At 35.8% G+C, this 24,185-nt stretch overlaps 1 long non-coding RNA gene and 1 pseudogene across 1 annotated transcript; both read left to right on the top strand.

The window, feature by feature from the left end:
* The first annotated feature begins 551 nt into the window (after positions 1-551).
* Positions 552-9,871, top strand: LOC122140347. Its single transcript, XR_006157002.1, has 6 exons — positions 552-663; positions 825-1,121; positions 1,219-1,272; positions 9,112-9,336; positions 9,583-9,642; positions 9,734-9,871. It is a non-coding gene; the product is annotated as an uncharacterized LOC122140347 (long non-coding RNA).
* Positions 9,872-14,397: 4,526 nt separating this feature from the next.
* On the top strand, positions 14,398-23,906 carry LOC122140346 (annotated as a pseudogene).
* Positions 23,907-24,185: the final 279 nt, after the last annotated feature.

The following is a 24,185-nucleotide window of genomic DNA, read 5'->3' as shown; positions in this document are numbered from 1 at the left end:
GGTCCTCTACCAGCATCCTTTCATGAGGCGACACAATATAAAGAGTTAAGAACAAGCCCTCACACTCTGAAACTGGATCAGGCAAACAGTCACGTTTGCATTGGCGGCAAAGTTGCTAAACTGCAAAACATCATTTCATTCAGGGATGAAATTTATGTAGCTTACAGTACCTTCAAACACCAGGAATCCTTTTTTGACTATCCACTGCCATCCTCTACACTTGGCATTCATTTAGTGGATGACCTCTCAACAACAGTTGATTTCTGCAAGTATGAGGAAATAGAGAGCAAAATTTTTCTTGTCCCCTATCACAATCAATTAGTTTCAATTCCTCTTTTACATACGGAGTAATTCTTTATCAGCACTTTTTGTTTCATAGTTCATGCATTTTAATTACATTGTTGAAAATTAATCAGTTAATAAACAATACGGGTTTCAGGCTTGCAAAAAAAAAAAAGAAAGAAAAAAAAATGTACCTAATCGTGGAGTTTGAGGGAGAAGGGACGACTGGACCAGCTGCCAAGTCCTGGTATGCAGATGGCTACTCCTGGTGGCCACCATATAAAGATCTTGACAGGTTGCTGAAGAGTGTTAGGACAATGGAGGCACCACAGCCAGAGAAAGGGTGGACCCAACATAGAGCAAGAATCCTGCACGAGTCAGGTAAGAGTAAATGATGCTGTAAATTAAACATGATCTTGCCCAGAGTAGACCTGCATTTCATTTTTCAGAATCTTTGCACATCATTTATCCACACTGTAAAACATGATCTCACATAGCTTTAATAAACAAAAATGAGGCCATACCTGCATTTCTTTTTCCAGCATCTTTTCAGAATGTAGCCAACAACTGGAAGAAAGCCAGCTACACTTCTGACATAAACTCAGAACCTGAAATTGCAGGAAAAAGGATTCCCAAGTAAGTCCTCACAAAAAGACAAAAGAAATGGTTTGTCGAATGAAAATAGCATCATTTGCCTTCATATGTCATCTATCTTTAAAATTTAAGTAAGGGATAATGCACGGCTAGCTGTGTTACTCCACCTTTCTCAGCTCCACTGCGTATGTCTCAGGCAGACCATCACAGAGACGGCTGGTGTGTTGATCAACCTAACACACAAGGTAAAAGACCATAATCAGGGATAAAGGAAATCTGAAACATATTCACAGCATTTAAATAAATCTTAAAAACTGACCAAATTTTTTTGTCAATCCATAGAGCACACCTTTGCTGTCCTGAGACCCTCAGAGGACCACCTAGGAAGAGCCCAGAGTAAGTTAATTGCACATAAATCCACTTAAGTAATTTTTAAAATTTGACACCCTTCACAGATCCTTTTATTATTTAAAATAAAAGTGGCTCATATTTTTTCCATTATTGGGCACTCTATATACACACTGCAGACACAAAAGTTCTCAAAAACAAAGTAAATGTGAATTTTGTGGCATTAACGTGGCATGACAGATCACAGTTCAAACTGCAATCTCAATGTATCAATGTACATTAAAATAACTGCAAAGTTACTAAGGACCCATCGATATGGATAGATACATCGATCAAGTGTCTAACGATACAATGTATTGAGGCTACACATAAAAAAAATAAATACACACACACACACACACACACACACACACACATATGGAAGAAAATTAATGACAAATGTCTTTGAAACAAAAAAGCATGTTGAATTGCACCAACTGAAAAAAATAATGCATTGAATTAACAGTGTTTGCATTTTTAGGTCATGAAATTTAACAGTTATTTAAGCTGTGAATATTTCAATTCAAAATATTTCACACACATTTTCATAATTAAAAATTCAATATAATTCATATTCACCTTCCAGAATTCACTTCCCAAATATTCAGTCTGTTTAAATATAATGTATAATAGAGAAGTGTAACGATTTATTGATATGGATCATTACATTGATACGATGCATCGATGGCACACGTAAAATATCGATATCTGTATAAATAGGCACCTTATTTGGCACTGTCCACATTTTCATATAATGTCCATCTATGCATTACTGCCAATGCATTCTCGTTCAAACTCAGGACTCGATATAAGGACTGCCCCAAGGCACAAGGTGAGCACATAAAAGGTGCTCGGGATTGTTTGTGGAACAGTCGAGCACTGTGTGAGAAGTTTTCTGCGCACACATCTGAAGCGTGCGCACGCACACAGACAGCCGCGTCTACACTGCATGAATACTAAATTGAGCTCCCTTCCGTTTTTTTTTGTGCATGGATGAATAAATAGACAAAATTACATCTAAATGCGCATTTTGGCGAATATCCTAGTAAACACAGTCGTTAGGCATATGTCATAAACAGTTGAGAAAGAAAAGGCATGTGTATCAGTAGCCTTTATTAAATCCGTGATTGTTTCTTAAAGTGAAAGCAAACTAATAATAAATCTAATGCTGTCAAAGAAAAATACAAGTGCTCACTGCTCCTGACATGAAAATGATAAACATCAAAAATTATTAATCTATATTTAATTTATACAGTGAAGACTATGCAGTTATTTTACTAATTTTATTTAATGATTTGCTTATTACATTTATGTGGTGTACCTTAATTTATTTTAGACTGAGCTGAAAAACCTGAAAAGCATTGTTTATTGAATTTGTGTCTTTGTTGTATTATATTTATTTTCTGCTATTGCTTGTAATTTGGTTATCTGTAGAAAAGATTTTTAGCACCTAGCCCATAGTAGCAACCAGAATTGTTTATCCAATTGTTTATTTTCTTTATTATTTAAAAAATGTGTAGGCCTTTTTTGTTGTTGTTGTGATGTCCCAATTGAGGTACAGGATGTGAAAATTTCAGATAAATGTTCATGTTATATATTTTGGTTGCATTTGTGAGTTAATAAAAATGTAGATGGTTGTTTAAAATAGATATATAATATCAAAATATTGATTGATACACTCCTGTATCGAATCTTATCGTAGAATTTTTTGAGGTTTCGGCAAATATTGTATCGCTGGGTATGAGAATCGATATTGTATCGTATCGTGATGAACCATCCGATTTAAACCCCTAGTATAATACATTTTGTCCCGCCAAATCCTTTTTTGTTCAGTTAATGTGATTTATGAGTGATGTAAATGACTGCTGCGCTTGTGATAGTGCTAATGTTAACTGAGGGAGAGAAAGAGCAGAGAGTCTTCAAACTGAACACTGTCTTTCCTCTCCCTCTCTCAGACATATTACTTAAAAAAAATAAAAATCAACTGACGTGATGATTAAAGGCCGGAAGACCAAATCCTTGTTTCATGTGGCGCATTCAGAGAATTACCGCCAAGTTACCACTGGGTGTGAATTTACCTTCTCTTCTCTGACGCGTTCTGCACATGCAGCTGATATAAACCACAATGACTCCTTTGAACAGATTCATTGTAATGAATGGTTAAAACAACTGTTCTGGCCAACACTGAACTCAAGAGACACCACTGTCTGAATTATGTATAACATATAACATAATTTACTCAAAACACCTCAGAAAACAAGATTGTAAGCGTGTTATCGCTCTCCTTATTCAAACTGATTTTTTTTTTTTATGAATATGATTGACCTGAAGAATGAAAGCTGTATCACACACTTGGGAAAATATGAGCTATATCACCACTTATCAACACTTGGGTGTGTGACGATACACTTAGCTCAGGAGATATACAGATAATTGGTTCACTAGAATGAGACTATATTTTAATACCGTTTTTAAGTTTTTTTTTTTTTTTAATTACAAAATATTTGTCTTTTAAATCACACAAATCAAAACAATGCAGTTGTATCTTGAAATATTTTAACTAATCTATGGCTGTAACTAATAATTGTTTTGGTAATCAAGCAATCTACTGATTATTTTGACAATCGAGTAATCTGATATTTTTTAGTAAAACAAATAGACCTAAGTGAAAAACTATTTAAATATAAACAATTTATATATAACATGTATAACATATATATTACATGGTTTTATTGAACAACCCTGATAAAATAGGCCTACGTAATGTAATATGCCTTCAATAAATATTAACATAACCAACTTAAGTTTATTATGTATTATAACAAATACCTGCAGAGGAGCAAACAGTCTGGCCATGCTTCACTTAACAGATTGATTCAAGGATGTTTTAAATCCATGTAATTTTAATATTTGGCCACATGCAAACTCAGAGTGAGGGTCTGAACTTTTATTTTGAAATTGCGATGCAATGTACAACAAATCGCATACTTAGAAATATGTTGATGAATTCTCCTGTGTTGGCATAGGTTTATAAATGATTTAAGTTACAAATCTAGTGAGATAACATGCAAAGTTTTCCTAGATGAAAGTTAAACAACCCTAACTCACAACATATGCAGAGGAAGAGTTTGTGTCCTGAGCAGCTGAGATGGACATGCACTACACGCTTGTAAATGATAACAGCGCAACACAAAACACGTCACACTTTATATGCGTTCCCAAAGTAAACCCAAACAAACAGCACATGCAATAAAAGACCGAACAAGATAATGCAATCGCTATCAAAAGTTTTACCACAAACACAGCTTTTACTAATATCGCGAGACTAAAATACACCTCAAACAATAAAAAAACTAAAACTCATTCCCTGCTAAAAGCCAGGAGAAACGGCTCTGTATTTATATCAGACGCACTGCATCATTAATTTTGCGTAAAAATATTGTTTTAACGATGGAAAAACTAACACTTATTTCTTATATGCTGCCCTTTAAAAATCCAATTATTTTTCAAGTACCTTCTCAAAAATATGGCTGTTTTCAAGGGTTTTCCAGGACTTACATTTCAAAAAGTCAAATTCAAGTACTTCAAGCACTTTAAGCACCTTGTACGAACCCTGGAGCTAGAAGCGGCACGCCTCACGTTGATCACTACCCACACACAAGCTCAAATCATAAACAATCAAAAACCAAAAAAAAAAATAAACTAACAAAATTGAAAATCAAAAGCCAACCCACCAAACAAAAAATCAAATAACCAAACATCATCTCCCAGCCCTACTTGACAGTGATTATTTTTATATTTCATTAACTAATAGGATAAGCAAAATTCACATACTGTTTCATTGCATTTGTTTAAAATGTATTGTAGTATTTTGCAAATCACGTGGATAGAGTTCTTTGTACTGTGTGGATGACCGTCAGCCACCACCGAAGACCATTTTTGACCCAGGAAAAACCCTGGATTTCGAAAATCATGACCACTAACCCCACTCCCCTCAAATTAAAAAAAACTAAAAAACGGAATTCCACACTGCTCATTATTTTACACCCAAAAAAATTTTAAAAAACCTAAATAACTCAAATTACAGTCTACCAAGTCCTTAATATGTTAATTTGCAAAATGTAACAAGCAAATCTTACCCACTCCATCTTTCTCAGCTCCAGTGGGAATCTCTCAGGCAGACCATCATGGCGACGGCTGGAGTGCTCATCCACCTGACACACAAGGTACAAGAACATTAAATAGAATAAAGGGGCGATCACACTGCACTTTTCTTTCCATTGACTTCCATTAATATGCATGTGAATGCATCAAACCGGAAACGCAAGCTTGTGTGAAAAAGTTCGCATTTAGCTGCATTTTAAAGTTCAAGCTTGCTGAACTCTTGACCTGCGAATTCACATCATGTGAAACTGTATGACCAATAGCAGTTTGATACATCACAGCATAATAGCTGAATTAAAAGAACATGTAAAACTGCAGCGCTGCAGGAAAGTGGAGTAGATTGTGTGTTTTTACATTTTAAATTTAAGTTTTTTTTTTTAGTTTTTAAAACAACACTGCAGAGCATGACATCATATCACAATTGTTGCAGCGTCCAAGGAAACTTTGCATGCTCAAAGTCTTGTGTGACCGCAGCATTCACAGCCCTTCACACAATCTAAAACTGAATAATATTTTGTTTAATCCGTAGAGCACACCTTTACTGTCCTGAGACCCTCAGGTGACTACCAAGAAAACCCTGAGTAAGTTACATTTAATCGCTGTAACAGTGTTGTAATCTGAAATGACACAAATGGACACATGATAAAACGGATATCTACCATGAATAGCTGGGTAAGAAGGGTGTAGGACAGGTGTGGTGAACTCTGGTCCTGGAGAGCCGCAGCAGAGTTCTGCTCCAATCCTAATTAAAACTAACCTGCCAGTAGATTTCTAGTAACCCTTCAGACCTTCATTAGCTTGTTCAGGTGTGCTTAATTAGGGTTGAAGCAAAACTCTGCAGGGCTGCGGCTCTCCAGGACCGACATTCGCCACCCCTGGTTTAGGAGCATACACTGTGAAAAGTCAGCTTTTTAATAACCTAGTAGGGCTGGGTGATATTTAAGATTAAAATCCACCCCCCCCCCACTTAAAATCAATATTCAAATGACAAAGAAATTGTTCAAAACAAGTTATAACTTCATTTTGTTTTGATTTTACCTTCTGGGATTTGATCGGGGTTTCCCTCTTGAGGTTAAAGTGCAATCACAAACAACAAGCCAAAAAGACAAGATGGCAGGCCCTGCCATTGTAAACAGTGAAAATGTTACATAACATAAAATGTAACATGACATTCTACTAATTCTACTACATTCTTACTAAATGTTTGTAAGACTGTCAGAGGTCTTCACTATTTTTTTTTCTTGGGAGCCGTAATGATAGGGCTAAGTCAATCAGAGAGACACTTTAACTGGAAAGTATCAAAAGTTACATCTAGTCACAAAATAGCATGTCTTTTTATCAATCTGTCATCCCTGATATGCAATGCAATTCAATACAAAAGGCTATCATTCTTCATTTATCAGTCAAATTTGTAAGTGAGACAAGATGATTTAGACAGATAAATTAATATACTATAATGAATGCTAGTTAGTTATGTTATATTAGTTTACAATTCTTTACGTACTACTGTTTTAGTTATTATTTTCAATTTGTGAAAGTACTTATGTAAGGATATGTAAATGTAAGGATTTTAAGATTCTCAAGTTGGTAAACTAATTAATAAGGGGGGAAAAGTAGATCAAGAATCGTTCTGGAATCGGATCGTGTCTCCCAGAATCGGAACGGATCGTAAGTTGACTAAAGATCTCTACCCCTACTATTGTATAAAGCAGTTTTTTTTTTAAATAGTAAAAATGTGTTTCACAGTAATAGTGCTTTTACTGTATTTTGGATCAAATAAATGCAAGCTTGGTGAACATAAGATAATTCTTTAAAACATTAAAAATCTTACTGTTCAAAAAGCCATGACTGATTGTGTACATGTTACCATTTACTGACTTATTTTCTTCTGGATGGCATTGATGCCATGATTTTACTTTAAAAATAGATTTGAATACATATTTTTCTTTGTTTTTATTATTTTCTGAAATTCAATTAGCTAGAATTTTAATATGCATTTACTTGTTCTGAAAGTACAATAATCTGCACGTTTTAGTAGAATTTAACTAAATCAAACTGCACACCATTTCAAATCATATTAAATATTGTTATGGATTTAATGTTATATAAAAATTTAGAGTATAATAGGACATGACCGCATTATTGTCCATTTTAATCATGGTCCAAAAATAATTTAAATGAAGTTACACCAAAAAAAAAATAATAATAATATACCATCGGTTTTGAAATCATGGTAGGTATGATTTAATAATAGCAGGAGAAAAAAATAATCAAAATTGCTTTCTTTAGTAAACAGTGGTTTACTGAACAAATTGGGTCTCTCTTAAATGAACTATAACCAAAATTATTTAATGGATAAAACATTTCAGCTAGTGCCATAAATTACACAGGGAGTCCAGTTAGTCGCACATTACTATATTGTAGGTTTAATTTAACGAAACCCAAAGTATTAAATTCCAATTAATTTTTAGATTATATAAGGGGGATGGGACACTTTCACGCTACAGCCTTACATGTGAGCCACATCTCTCTGAGTGTAAACGGTGTAAACAAGTAGGTGTGTTCGATTTGACGCAGCTCCTCGCAGGACCAGGAGAGTTAGAGCAGACTGCTTTTTAGGTTTTTGAATTGCTCTCGCGGATGTCAACACCAATTGATCTGCGCGTTGCCGCTTCTTGTCGAACACACCTAGTGCTGCAGACTTATTGGCTCACTGATGTTGACAAGATTAACCCCTTAGGTATCGAAGTTTGGTATCGAACGACAAGACGTTTTATCGATACTCGATGGTATCTTGGAAATTCGGTTGGTGCCTAAAAAGTATCAAACTCGATACCCAGCCCTATTTATAACTTTGACAATAAGTGCGTACCATGATAAACTTAACTAAGTCAGTTACTGGAGTGGCATCAACTTTTCATCTGCATGCCCCTAAAGATGATGCTACACACAATGAATCGTCATTGGTTGCTTTACCTGGTGGTCCTTGGCCAATCAAAGGGGTTCAGACCTTCTGTTGTCAGCCTGAAGGCCTGGCTACATAAGACAAACATTATCTTAACTTTAAGGTTTAATGCAACTGTGCACAAGAACAAATCAAACTAAGATATGGACTACAGAAAACATTCCAAGAGCTCGCAAAATCACTAGCCCGACGTCCTAGGGCTATTGTGTTTTCCAGTCGGGCTACCAAAATGGCTCAGCACTCTGCCCGAAGGGCTATCTTAAATACAGATCTCCCGCAGGTCCTTAATAACTCCTAAAGTGAGTAGTATCAGACATAAGGCCAAAAAAAGTTTTAAATACATTAAATAGTATAAGAAATCTCTTATTCTTAATTTTTTTTTATTTATTTAATTTTTTTTTTTATTTAGGCTAGTTAAATGAATTTTCGGGCTACCAAAATCTGAAGAGTACCTGCCTGAAGGGCTACCAGCGATTTTTTATTTATTTTGCGAGCCCTGATTCCCATTGTGAAATTCACATCAGAGTCCTCATGCTGTCAACAGAATACCTATATAGATTTTTGGTCAATGTCAATGTAAAAATAATTGAACCAAACTCTTATTACAGTTATTATAAGAGGTGAAGATGTTTTATGTTTTTCTGAAATTTGGTTTTAATTTTACTTTGTATTTATTTGTTTTGGTAACAAGCAAATCTTACCCACTCCATCTTTCTCAGCTCCAGTGGGCGTCTCTCAGGCAGACCATCATGGTGACGGCTGGAGTGCTCATCCACCTGACACACAAGCTACAAGAGCATTAAATAGAAATAAGGAGGAGAAAACACTAATTCACAGCCCTTAGCACAATCTAAAACTGAATAACATAATATTTTGTGTTCAATCCATAGAGCACACCTTTTCTGTCCTGAGACCCTCAGGTGACCACCAAGGAAGGACACTGAGTAAGTTACCCATTATTATTGATGTTGAAACCATCATCATTAGCTTACCAACTCCATTTTGAGCTCCAGTGAGGCTCTTTAGCAAACCAGAAAACACTGAAATGCATATAAAGGTCAGGATATTTTTTTTAGAAAATGGTAAACATTTTACCCTAAATAATATGACATTCTTTTGATAACATCAAGGCAGATGCATGTAACACTACATCTAACATTTAAAACCTTACAGTAAATTTATACTTACAGGTACTTCTGGTGGGAGACAGGAAAATCCAGTCTTGAGTACTGTACCAAGTCAATGTACATGTATATTATTTATTAATTTAAATAAGTTGCAAAATGCATCATTTCATTCATCAAAGCTACATACCAAGTTAAATTATCTTCTGTATTGCAGCTGTAGAAAGGGCAATTCTGGAAACTCTAGAGAAAATGGACATGAAGATCAAGCATCTGACTTCACTGGTCCAGTCTCTAGTGGGGAACAGGCATGTTGTACCCCAAATGCAGATGGCTGAAGAGGAAGAGGGTGGTGTCTTTCCTCTAGAATCTACTGCAGACCTAGATAGGCTGGAACAAAGACTGGTAGACAGAGGGTTTATGCAGAGAATGGTAAGAAACACTGAAACTGTCAAACCTACAACTACTAACAAAATGTAAACAAACTGTTTGTGTGCTAACGTGTGTGTGCATGTTTACACACTACCAGTCAAAAGCAGGGAATGATTTGCTGAAATGTTGCTGAAAGATGTCTCTAATGCGCACTGCATTTACTTACTAATGTATAAAATTAATGAAAAATATAACAGAAACAGTAATACTCTGAAACATTCCAATAATAAGCTATTTTAAAATATTTTTATATACTCATTAATCCAGCCTCCAGTGTAACATGACCCTTCAAAAATCATTAGAATATGCTGATCAGTTAATAGCAATTATTAATGGCAGTTATTAATAATGGTTCATCTTATCAGTGTTAATTATCATCAAAACCAGTTTTTGCTACTCATAATATTTTATGGAAACCATAATTAATTATTTTTTCAAGGAATCTTTGAAAATTAGAAATAACGCTGATTTGCAGTGGTTAAAATCAGATGTTATGTTGGCGTATCATACTAGATGTATTTGAAAGTTCTGTTATAATCCTACTATATAAAGTACACAAGTCAGCAAAATATATAACACTGTTCTAGCAGTGCACCATGGTTTACACAAAAACTTGAAGCAGTACAACCATTTTCACCTTTGATAATAATAATGAATGTTTCTTGAGCAGCAAATCAGCATATAACTTAGATTTGATCATATCCTGCTGAGAAAATTCAGCTTTGCATCACAAAAATAAGTTATATTTTAAAATAGTTAAATATAGTTCCTCTAAATAGTTTCATAATATTAAATTATACTGCATTTTCAATAAAATAAATGCATCTTTGGTAAACATGAGAGGTTTCTTTCAAAAAAAAAAAAAATATTACAAAATCTTAATTGTTCCAGTCTTTTAACTGGATGTGTATAGAATACAGGTCAATTTAATGCTAAAATATGACTTTAAAATGTCCCTGTTGGGTGAACAGATTATCCATCAGTGGCGGGCCGAGCATGAAGAAAACTGTATGGAGGATTTGCTCCAAGGTGTTCTCCACTGACGTCGCCCGGCAGTTGAACTGGTGCGGGAGGGGAGACAAGAGAGGCATCCGAAAATCACACATCGGAGCGCTCCTAGTAGGCAAGTTCAATAATGTTGTACAAATACAAGCAATAGAATTAATGGCAGAGCTGTCATTACAACATTAGTCAGTACAACTAAAATAATGTGTAACAGTTTTCAAATTGGTTAAACATAACCTGACGTGGCCATCAGCCATTATCAAAAATATTTAGAAAAAATTACTTGTGAAAAAACTTAAATGAGACTTAAAAACATCAGTAAAACCATTTAGAAATCCATTTGCCCAACCAAAACGAACGCAAAACAACTTATGGTATAACATTAACGTTACTCGCTAATTAACAAACAGGTGATAGTCATCATACACAACTTAATTTGGAGGTTATTATAAAACCGATCGCTGACACAACAATTAGTTTTAAAATGTACACGTACCTTAAGCAAATCCTCCCTTGCAACTAATCTAGACGTGTATTCTGCACAGCAGGGCACATGGTTAAGTTGAATAACGCGGGAAGAGCCTTGACGCGTGCACCCTAACTCACGTGCATAGTTCACGTGCTTCTTCTTCTTGTTTGGCTGTTGGCGTCGAACCAGCAGCTAATATTATTTGTTCTTTATGCTATTTAGATAACTTTGTCCGATTTATTCAGAAGAACCAGATAAAGAAAAAAAATATCTGTCGTTCATTGCAATATAAGTGAAAGCAGGTTGCTCGATCTTTTTACATTTTTGTAATTGTTTCTTTTAACATACAGCTTCAGCTATGAGGAACCCCGTCCTTCTGTCTCCAACCGAAGCAGACGCGGACAAATTTATTAAAGATTTCCTACGCTTGGCCCCAGGGAGGATTTTACTTATGTTTTTTTTTGGAATGCCTGTATATATGTTACAAATAGTGTATTGTTGTTTGCATAAACTGTTATCTTGTTTTGTATAAATCAAATGGGTTTTTTTTGCCTGTTATTTATTTATTTTTTATAAATAAAATCAACAAATGTATGTTATTAAGTTGATCGTGTGGTTTATTTATTAATTATTATGTTTGGTAATTGTAACATGCATGAGGGAGGATTATTTAAAACATCGCAAAGGTATTTTATTAAAATAATGGGAGGGGGAAGTTTTGATAAAACGATGTCTGTCCTACATCAATCAGACATCTTGCAGACGTTTGAACATCTGATTAACATCATTTAAAGAGCGGATCCTAGACGTTCTAATTGATTTGCGTCTGGAATACATAGGCTAGGCGTCGTCTTAACAGCTGGCAGGGACGTCTCGCCGACGTATGCCAGATGAGCAAACACCCTAAAATATACATCTGCCAGATGCAAAAGACCACATCGCACAGACGTCTCCGCGACGTACGTGTGCTATCTGGGTAAATGTAAGGAATTATTAATTCATTATTATTTAAATCTAACCAGTTTCTTCAGTCGATCACAATACTATAGACTGCATATAAAATGATTCACACAGGCTGTTTAATGCTGATCATGTACTGTATGTGTCTTTACACAAAAACTACATCATGTAAATATCCTAGAAATGAAAAACACAGGAACTCATAGTGAGTCCAGCTGCAATATCATGACAAAATCATTGTTTATTATTGTTCTTGATGTTGTAATGATTATTAATTTTGATTAATAGAAAGTTTTTCTGAGGGGATCATCTCATATTCTGGTCTGTGTTAAACATAACTATACTTTGATATGTTGTTGTACAGCGTAAACTGCACACACTCACACCCCGAACATTCAGATGTGTTAACATATATGGAAAAATAAACAACTGTTTCAGAATTTGTGTTTTCTGCATTCATTGTAGAACAAAATGTCAAGCATCGTCAAGTTGTTTACATTATTTTACTCATTAATTGAATAAAATATAGGAAAATCTTGAGGGAAGCGGTGGAGAATTAGTCTTTATTAGTCAGGTTTTGTCATCAACTAAACCACTCTATTCCCAGAGAAAGATAGAACTGAAATAAAATCTGGAGCTGAGATTGATTCAGAGGATTTTGTATTATATATATATATATATATGTGTGTGTGTGTGTGTGTGTGTGTGTGCGCACATGTATATATTATACTTAAGGAGCTCATTAATTAAACACAATTTGGAATTCATGTCCATATTTTTTGTGTTGTGTCATTAGTTGTGTCTTAATTTGTTTAATAATTATTACACATATACTAATGAAAAACACAGGAACTCATAGTGAGTCCAGCTGCAATATCATGACAAAATTGAATGCACCGGGGGTCTGAGAGTAACGCAATTTCGATTCTCTGTATGTATGTACTGTACATGTGGAAGAATTGACAATAAAGCAGACTTGACTTGACTTGACTATTATAAAACTACATTTCACGATTATTTATTTTACTTTATAGTTTACTATTATTTTTTTCTTCATTTTTGTCTATTCTGTATTACTCCACCCTTGATATTACATATTCTTCTTGCTATTATTCATCTATTGTTATTCATTTATTTATTATGGTATTATACATATACTTTGTGCTATTATAAATCTATTATCACTTATGTTATTGTTTTTATATTATTCACTTTACTACAAGTTGTACTACATATATCACTTTTACTATATTTTTACTGTGCGCTGTATCAGTGTATAATATTTTACCACTGTAACCACACTGGATTCATAAAGGCTCATCAGTTGCATGTGTTATTGTTTGTTGTGGAGATTATCTGTAGGCTATAGAGTGCTATCAGAATAAAAAGCAAACTACCAATGTGTCACTTTTTGATTTGTATTCGCTGGTTGTATTCAATTTTCTCAATGATGGTAAATTATTGGTGTTTAAAGATGTATTATTTAGATTTTTTCCCCCCAATATTTCAAAGGGAATGAGCTGTGTTCTGACCTGAAGCACAAGAAAAGCTCAAATGTTGGGGCTGAACACAGAGAAAGCAATAAAACAACTTAAATTCATTTAATGTACACTCAAATTACATTACATGTATACAGTCGTGGCCAAAAACATCAGCCCCCTTGGTAAATATGATCAAAAAAAAGGCTGTGAAAATTCATCTGCATTGTTAATCCTTTTGGTCTTTTATTTAAAAAATTCACACAAATGTATCCTTTCATTGGATAATAAGAATTTAAAATGGGGGGAAATATCATTTAGGGTTTAAGTGCACACACACACACACACACACACACACACACACAGACGGAGAAGTAGGAAAGTGGGAGCAGCTGGGGTTCGGTGCTCAATTTCAGTGTGTTTCTGTTATTCATGAAAATTATGAATAAAATTATGTTTTGTAAATCAATTTCCAGTAATTAAAATCTAAGGTCTTAACAGGTAACTAACTTGTTTATATTATATTATATTATTTGATTTATTTCACGAACAGGACTTTTATTCTGCTCTGGCGGTGTGACGTCATAAGGCTGCGCGCGCTCCCGCGTATTTGATTCGGCTGAAGAAAGGTGTGTGATTTTAATCATTTTATGTGTTTAAATCGATACAACTACTCCTGAGAATTGTGTATAAAGCTTAGAAATGAATTATTACCGACTGTATTACTGTAATGCTTTATTAAGTGTTATTAATGAAGGTTATTGTGTGCTTGTAAAGCGCAAGAGTAACAGAAACGGTGCGTCTCATCTCTCTCTGAATCTGAATCAGTTCATCATCGAGGACTTGTTTTGTTTAAAGTGCCTCAGGTCTTTGCTTGAATTTACAAAAATCTGAATTGTTTGTCGTGAAGACAAATCCATTTGTAATATCCTCGTAAAGGACGCTCGATCTGTTTAGTTTTGTCTGTTTCTAGAAGTGAACAGGACAGAATCTCACTAAATATTAATCCTGTGATCAGAAAAGAGCAGATTTAATATTTGGTTACAGAGGGTTTATCTCTTAAAGCTTGTGCTCTGAAGGTATCTCTAACACATTTATCAGAGAACTGCTTGACGTTAAAAAGAGTTATTAAGTGCAGCTTTGGTGTTTATTTTTTTTCCTGACTGTTCACTTTAATCCTTTAATCATGTCTGAACTTTCTCAGACTATAGTTTTTGTTGTGGTATATGAAGAAGTACTTAAAGTGTATGGAAAGTTAAGTTATAATGATATAAAATTAGTCTCATTATTATTATTTTTGTGTGTGTGTATTTACATTTATTTTAAAATTACATTTTCTGATTTGTGACATTACTTTTTATGTAATGCTAAAACACTGCTGGTCTCTTTCAGAAGTTATAGTGACTCTTTCTTTTCCAAGAAACAATGTGAAACAGATTGGTTATATAATTTCATTTTTAAATATTTTAAAATATAATCGAAATTTTACACACTTTAAACAATATTGTATCGCATATTGAATATCTCATTTTTTAACAAGGTATCGCATTTTTCTATATCACTAGCATTTTTGGAAAGATGTATCCTTGTATGTCAGAGAAAACTGGTTAAAGTTGTGATTTGACTTTGAATCAAAAAGTATATCTGTAAACTTTGTTGAATCTTATGATTTTATTTGGTAAATTTTGTATCCATAAAAGTAAAATAAATCTTAACCTTGTTTGAAGGTTTTTATGGTTAATTCTCATTCATATATGGATTCTATAAAATGTATTAATAGTAAAACATTAAAAGATACAATTATATGTGCGAAAGATTTTAATTTATTTAAAAAGTGATCTTATATACGTTGTGTTTTGGAATATTGACATTTAGTTGTTTTTTCTTTGTATTCTTGCCAACTTGTATATCTGTATAGATCATTTATTTTTTATTTTGTTTATTTATTTTATTTGAATTTCTTGTTTTAATTGTACACGTTTTTATTTTGTTGTTTTTTCATTTTTAAAAAAGTTAGTAATGATAACTTTTACAAACCATCTACAAATGTTTTCATCAAAGTGTTATCTATTAAATATAATCTACAAATCAGCAAATACCAAATATAATCTTATTAAAAATATTATACTTTTATTTGAATTTTTTCTCTCTTCAGGTGATTTAAGTCCATTATCTCTCTCTCTGACTGACTCCCTCACCAGTGTGCAGAAACTACTGAACTAGGGAGCAGATTGAGACGCAGACAGAGATTTAGTTTGAACTTATTTTTCTACTGTTATACTGGACTATAATTATTCTCATCTTAAACAGAGAAAAACTCAACTGAGATCCACGTGACACACCATTATAAAGATGGCCTTTATTAAAGAGAAGCGTGAACACATGAAGATTGATGAAACATTCAGAGGCAAACATGAAGATACTGAGAAACAAACAGGTTGGTTTTCATTCTCAAAGCTGAATTCACTCATTTGATCTAAAATGTCACAAAAATGTCCAGCTGTACTGAAAGATAGTACGAAGTAGTCTGAACAAAAGAGTTATTAAACTCTCAAATCTACTTCTGAATTAAAAACAATGAAAACCCTACATTTCTATCACTTAATTATGCAACAATATCTAACAATCACTTTATTTTACATAATGTGAAATGTGAGTTATTACATTTGTCTGTAATTGATTTTTTTTCTACTTATCCTTAAAAGTGCTTTACTAACATTAACATCCCTGAACATAAATAATGTTTAAAGTTAATCCCAGTGTTGGGCAGCAGCTAGCTACAAGTAACATAACTACATTTTTAGCAGCTTATCCAGTAGCTCAGCTACTTTAAAACAATGTAGCTTTTCCAGTAATAGACTGAACCTGCAGTAGACTGAAGCAGTACAGTATCTTCTTACAAGGTCGTATTCTAAACCAGTGCATTACCGTCATCTTTTGGTGCAGTATGTCACTCAGCGTCAGTAGTAAATAGTGATGTAACGATGCCAGCGATGTAGCGAGCAGGTTGAAAACCAATATAAATATGTAATGATTCAAATCAGTTGAGATTAAATGAATCACGATACATTTGTGGGTGGAGTTTATGTAACTGCATCTCTGAGGTGAACTGACTCTCTTTAAAAAAGTTAAGATGGTATTTTCTTTTCATCTCACCTCTGTATAATCCATAATAACGGGGTCATATGACATTGCTACAAAGAATATTATTTTGTGTATCTGATGTAATAAAATGGCTATGTAGTTTGAGGTTCAAAAAAACATTATTTTCCACATAATGTACATTATTGTTGCTCCTTTATGTCCCACCTTTCTGAAACGCGTCGAATTTTACAAAGCTCGTCATTCTGAAAAGCAAGGTGTACACTCATTGGCCAGCTATCCAGTGCGTTGAGATTGGCCAAATTCCTCAAGCGTGTGACGTAAATGTTACACCCCTTGCCATGCTAGACAAGACAAAAACAATAAAACCCATTATAAACATGGCATTTTGTTGCATCCAGTGGGGACATAATTACTGATTATAATGACTTTACTGTCTTTTTACACGTTGCGTATCGCGCTGCGTAAACATAAAACCATGTCTGCATTTGTGAACGGCGAAACAGCAAACAACAAGCACTACTCTACACTGCTCAAAACTTATGTTTGAATCATCATTGGCAAATTCTTTAAATGTGAAAACGTACTTACAGACTGAGTCAGAAGCACCAGACTGTCCTTGCAAAGTTTGAATTGCACCACTTTATAGAAACAGATACCGTATTGTAGGCTACTCTCCCAGCAAACAGTCCTCGTCCTCCGTAAAATGTGCTGCACACATCTGAATATTTGGGTTGAACTGTTCTGGAACAGTGTTGTAAATACAACTTAAACACTGATTTCTAGTCATGTCCTCTTTTGGAAGACCATGAAACACACAGTGTCTCCAGAACATGGTGGCAGTGGCGGCAACAGCAGCTAGAATAAAAGTTATACATTTTTTCTTTGTGTGAACATTTTGTTGCCATTATGCAAATCTTCCAGCATTGTGACGTAGACATGTGGGGGCGTGTTCGAACGAGCCGTTTTAGGTGGTTGACTTTTTTATAAAGATTATCTCTTTGGATTTGAGACTTTAGTCTTTGCAACTTTACAGATCTTCTTTATGTACCAAGAGCTTGTAACACACCAAAGAGAAAGAAAAAATTTAAATCACATCATATGAGCCCTTTAAAGTAGAGTTTATAAGCGCAGCACTTCTTTGTTTACAGTGGTATCCAAGGAAATGCTGTAGATGAGCGTGCCTCTTGTCTAGAATGTTCCTGAGATCCTTTTCCCCTTTTACGGCAAGGCTCCCCTTGCTGACTCCTAAATTGAGAAGGGGTGCAGTTAGCAACGCTGTCTATGAGCCTCAGCTCTAGACTGATCATCCCTCTTAGAAGAGGATTTGGAGTGCCGAGAAATGCATTTCCTGAGATCAGCCGATTGCGCTTTCACCTCCCTGAACTTCTCCACAACTGCCTCGACAGAAGTTAGCCTGCTCATCAAAAGCAGAGCTTTGTGGATAAAGTCTTTTCTCTCTTCCAGATAGCCGCAAGGTTTATCCACAGATTCTTTCCGTAGCCACTATTGCCACCATTGAATACCCAGTGGAAGCAACAGTTTGCTTGGTGGTGTGGAGAGCCAAACCTCTGCCCTTATCCAAATTCTTAAGCAGATCAGCCCTGATAGGTTTGTAACACTGCCATGGTGTGCAAAGCACCACCAGCCTGACCAGCTGCCACATACGTCCTGCCATTCAAGTGCAAAGTGCTCTGAAGCGCTACTGACATCAAGGCAGGAATCTTTAAAGATGATGACTCACCCTGTGAGAGATAGCTCGCAAGTGTCTCTTCAACAGGGGGCATCCTCACGTATCCCCGCTCAGCCACACCCTCAAAATTAGCATAGTCAGCATGCTGAAAGGGATGAAACCAAAAGGAATATGGTTAAGTTTATGGTTTAGATATCTCTGAGTGGAGATCTATGAGAAGCGGAAGACTCCCGGGGGCGGGATGATCAAGAGTGGCCAAAAAGCAATCATTTAGCTGTCTGTGTCTTTTTTTAATTTTTTTTTAGTTATATGCAGCTGAGGGTGGTTGATGCCGACTCAGTGCTCACACTTTCATTATCATCACCAACCACATCAACCTCTCCATCTTTGTCATTATGACTAGAAGAGCCCAGGAGCATGCTATCAGGATCAGATGACTCTTATGAAAGAGTGTTTGGTTCCCGTAGCACATTAGAGCTCACGCATAAGTTTTTGAAAGATCCATACCTTTCTTGAACTTCTCCGCGAGCTCAACCTGTGATCCCCATGAGCTGAGTATTCACCGTGCCTTGGCAGCATCGGGACCCGACCCAACCCGCTAGACACAGACGCTTGCCAACATCACACAAGTAGATACATTAAGGCTGGGGATACTCCTCTTTGCAATCCCACTCCATTTTACCCTCAGATCTCCTGGGCTCTAGGACATCAGAAAAAGGGAAAGAAATAGACACCATAGACATGTAAAAGAACAGCACCACAAGCACTGGCATCCACTGCAAGAAGAAAATGTTTCTGGAAATTAGGTGCAACCAATACAGGAGTGTTAGCTAGAGTCAACAAGCCAGTTAAAGGAGCAACTACTCTCACAAAATTCCAACAAAACCCTCAATAATAACTTACTATTCCTAAGAATTGACAGAGTTCATAACAGATAGCAGGTGTAGGGAATTTACCAATAGCATCAACTTCGGCATCAATTGGTTTTATGCAACCCTGAAACCAACATTTTACCCAGATAGGTTACAGTTGCTTTTCTAAAGTCATATTTGGCAAGGATAATAGACCCGTTAATTTCCCCTGTATCCACTGGACCCAAATTCTCCACCATTTCTTCAGATACTTCTGAAGTGCCCTGACCAACTGATGAAGTTATTGATACAATATCAACCGACAAAGAGATTACATGAGTCACATACAATTTTAATAAATTAATATGACAAACTTGTAATGTCTTCTGGCGATCAGGCATGTTTAGTAAATAGTTGTTACTGGGAAAACATTTCGCAATTGTATAAGGTCCAATAAATCTAGCCTGGAAAGGACCAGTCAAATGGGTAATAAAACCAATACTTTGTCACCTACTTGAAATTCTCTGGATTTAACCTTGCAGTTGAACAATGGCAGCATCTTCTCCTGAGATTTACCTTATTTTCATTGAACAATAGCTCTAGCTTCATATAGTCGGTAACGAAAGCTATTTACATAATCTAAAACACTCTCTGATGGTTCAGAGGGGTTCCATTTATCTGCCAAGACCGCAATAAGGCCTCTGACAAGGCCCCAATATACTTCAAACAAAGTTCGTTTTCATTCTTCGTTTGGGGGCAAAATCATTTTGAAAAACCTAACCACTGATATACTGTTTCCTAACATTCCGACACCCCCGCGATGCTGGAGGCGGGGTGTTGATTAATGTAAACATACATGTGTTGTGACGCTTGTACGTATCCCCCTAAACACAACGATGCAACAATGAAGTTTAGGCAATCTAGGTGTGAGACGGGCACCAATGGTCAGAATATCATAGACAAAAGAATGATTAGCAGCAGTTCGGAGTCAATTAACATGTTTGCAATGCAAAAGAACCATTCCATTTCCATAATCAGTCCTTTATGGGAAGTGTGAATGGCTCATAGTCTGAAAACTTTAGCATGACATCAGTTTGTTATTTTATTAGTGTTCATTTTATTGCACTGGATAAACTGATACCTTTTGGTGTCATGACTTACTTTTGATAAAAACAAAGATTTATTATTTTATATTCGTTTGGCATTTCATTTGTTGTATACCATTTAAATTTGCTTATTGAAAGAACAACAGCAGCAGTATGGTGTAACATTTATTTGAAACATGTATTTGGTACTTGTTACCTTATATCTTTACTCTTTCCTTTTATTCTTTTCATGGCTTTGGAAAACTTGTCTCGGATGTTTGTCTGCATCGCCTTTTGCATAACTCTGGGTTGTCGACACCAAGCTTCATTGCAATTTCCTTCTAGAAAGTCTCTCCGCGAGTGATTGTACAGGTGCAGATATATTTGTGCCAGCTCAGCTATATGACACTCCAGTGTATTCAAGAGATGTTCTATGGTCTGACCTCCAAAGAATGAGATACGAACCGGGAAAAAAAATGGCACGTCAAAGGTGGAGTTTCAGAACACGCTCACCGACTGTGTAACTGCCACGGAACAATGGAAGCTTAAAGGTGTTTAGGAGCCAAAACAAACTCCCCCAGAAAGTTTGCTTTGGTGAGCTGTTTCAAACTGCCGAAACAATCTCAAAACGAACTTCGTTTCGACCTTATTTTGTTTGAAATGACATCATATGAGTTCATTCTTCAATTATGTTTAAAGTATATCGGGGCCTTGATGTCCTATTGTACAACTTCACAAATAACATAATAACATATAACATCCAAGGGAGTCCCTCTTCACAGTCACAGTCGAGTTCGACACGGTAGGATCTCAAAAGTGACTTCAGGGTTTGGTGGAATCTTTCTGACGACCCCTGACTCTGAAGATGATAAGAACTTGAGATGTTATAAGTTACTTTAAGTTGTTGCGGGACTTTAAAGAAGTATTGAAACATGAATTTCAAGCCTTGATGAGTCTTATCTTGATGTCATGTCTTGTTACCACAGTAACCAGAGGTTGTTAGTTTGAAAATAGTTCACTTAACTCTTAACATATAGTTTTCTTGTTGGATGAGGATAATATCCTTCTAATATTTTATACCAGGGATGTCTAATTCAGTTCCTGGAGGGTCACAACACTGCAGAGTTTAGCTTCAACTCTAATTTAGCACACCTCAGTCAAGGTCTTCTTTACCTGCAAACTAAAGGTAGGTTTGCTGCAGGTTGGAGCTTAACTCTGCAGGACTGTGACCCTCAAGGAAAAAATGGCAAATTTGGCAATTATTGACTTCTCTTCTACTGTTGCTGTTAAGATGTTAACTTTTATTTATCTCTTTTCACCAGATCTGAAAGAAGAGAGTGAAGAACTGAATGAAATACAAGATAAAGATCAGTTGAAGAAACACGATTTCGTAACTGGACAAAAATCATACAGTCGCTCACAGATTGACACGACACAGAATTTGACACGAAAAAGACCTAAAAATACTGGAACTAGATGTCATTTCACCTGCCAACAATGTGGAAAGAGTTTTGATCAACAAGGAAAACTTCAAGTCCACATGAGTATTCACACCGGAGAAAAGCCTTACAGCTGCCAACAGTGTGGAAAGAGTTTCCCTAAAAAGGGAACACTTAAACGGCACATGATAGTTCACACTAGAGAGAAGCCTTTCACCTGCCCTCAATGTGGAAAGAGTTTCCCTGAAAAGGGAACACTTAAACGGCACATGATAGTTCACACTAGAGAGAAGCCTTTCACCTGCCCTCAATGTGGAAAGAGTTTTGATCAACAAGGAAAACTTCAAGTCCACATGAGAATTCACACCGGAGAAAAGCCTTACAGCTGCCAACAATGTGGAAAGAGTTTCCCTAAAAAAGAAAAAACTTAAAAGCACATGATAGTTCACACTAGAGAGAAGCCTTTCACCTGCCCTCAATGTGGAAAGAGTTTTACACATAAAAACACTCTTAATGACCACATAAGAATTCACACTGGAGAGAAATCTTTCACCTGCCAACAGTGTGGAAAGAGTTTCATTCTAAAAAGTTACCTTAAAAGGCACATGATAATTCACACAGGAGAGAAGTCTTACCTCTGCCATCAGTGTGGAAAGAGTTTCAATGATCATGGAAACCTTAAAGTCCACTTGAGGATTCACACAGGAGAGAGGCTTTTCACCTGCCAACAGTGTGGAAAGAGTTTCAATGAAAAAGGAATCCTTCAAAGGCACATGAGGATTCACACCGGTGAGAAGCCTTACAAATGCCCTCAGTGTGGAAAAGGTTTTGCTCAACAAGGAAGCTTTAACAGGCACATTAGAATTCACACTGGAGAGAAGCCTTTCTCCTGCCCTAAATGTGGAAAGAGTTTCACACTCAAAACACACTCTTAAAGACCACATAAGAATTCACACAGGAGAGAAACCTTTCAACTGCCAACAGTGTGGAAAGCGTTTCATTCAAAAAAGATACCTTAATGTCCACATGAGGATTCACACAGGATAGAAGTCTTTCATCTGCCATCAGTGTGGAAAGAATTTCAGTTAACATGGAAACCTTAAAGTCCATATGAGGATTCACACAGGAGAGAGGGTTTTCACCTGCCAACAGTGTGGAAATAGTTTCAATGAAAAAGTTAGTCTTAAAACGCTCATGAGGGATTCATACTGGAGAGAAGCATTGTGTGAAAGAACTTCTCAACAAAACTAAACCTTAGCCATCACGTGAACAGTTACACTAGTGAGAAGATGTTTACATTTGATTAATGTGGAAAAAACTTCAGAAATAAAGTAACCCTTAATGAGGCTTCACACTGGAGTGAGACCTTTCAAGTGTCTTCCGTTTGAAATGTGTATCACAAAGAGAAGCCGTTCACATGCAAACTTTGTGGAAATGGTTTCATTGAAAAAGGAAGCCTTAGAAGGCACATGAGGATTCACACCGGCGAGAAGCCTTACACCTGCTCTCAGTGTGGAAAGAGTTTTACTCAAGGAGGAAGCTTTAACAGTCACAAGAGAGTTAACACTGGAGAGAAGCTGTTTACATGCAAACTGTGTGGAAATAGTTTCCCATGGCAAGCAAGCTTTAACAGGCACATGAAAATTCACACCAGAGAGAAGCATTAAGCATTTATGTGGCAAGAAGAGCAGGGTCTCAAGGAAGGAGATCCGGAAGGATAAAAGGAGTGATGACAGTGCAAGACGAGAGAGGACAGGCCTGGACTTCATGTTGTGCTTTATTATGTTTTTATGCAGCAGTCATCTGTGAGGGGCTGCTGCTTTACTTTTTATTTTGTTGTTTGATTATTTTATAATTAAAGTTGTGTGAATGTTCACCAGTTCCCACGGCTCTCAGCCTTGCTCTGCTTGCTACATGTATATTGTTAGTATGCGATTTAACATTTTGGAGTGAATCAGACACTGAAGACTTGATCAGAATTGTGTTGAAACAAGGCAAAGAACCAAATTCCACAAAAAGTCTCAAATTTCAAGTTTACATTATTTATATAGCACATTTAAAACAGCCACAAGACTGACCAAAGTGCTTCTCAAAAGAAACAGCATCATAAGAGTAGTAAGAACACACAAAACAGACTAAAAAAAAGAACCAGAAT

The sequence above is a fragment of the Cyprinus carpio genome, chromosome A4 (genome assembly GCF_018340385.1).
Source record: "Cyprinus carpio isolate SPL01 chromosome A4, ASM1834038v1, whole genome shotgun sequence".
Classification (NCBI taxonomy): domain Eukaryota; kingdom Metazoa; phylum Chordata; class Actinopteri; order Cypriniformes; family Cyprinidae; genus Cyprinus; species Cyprinus carpio.
Note: the sequence above shows the minus strand (reverse complement) of the source record. Positions and strands in the feature narration are given on the sequence as shown.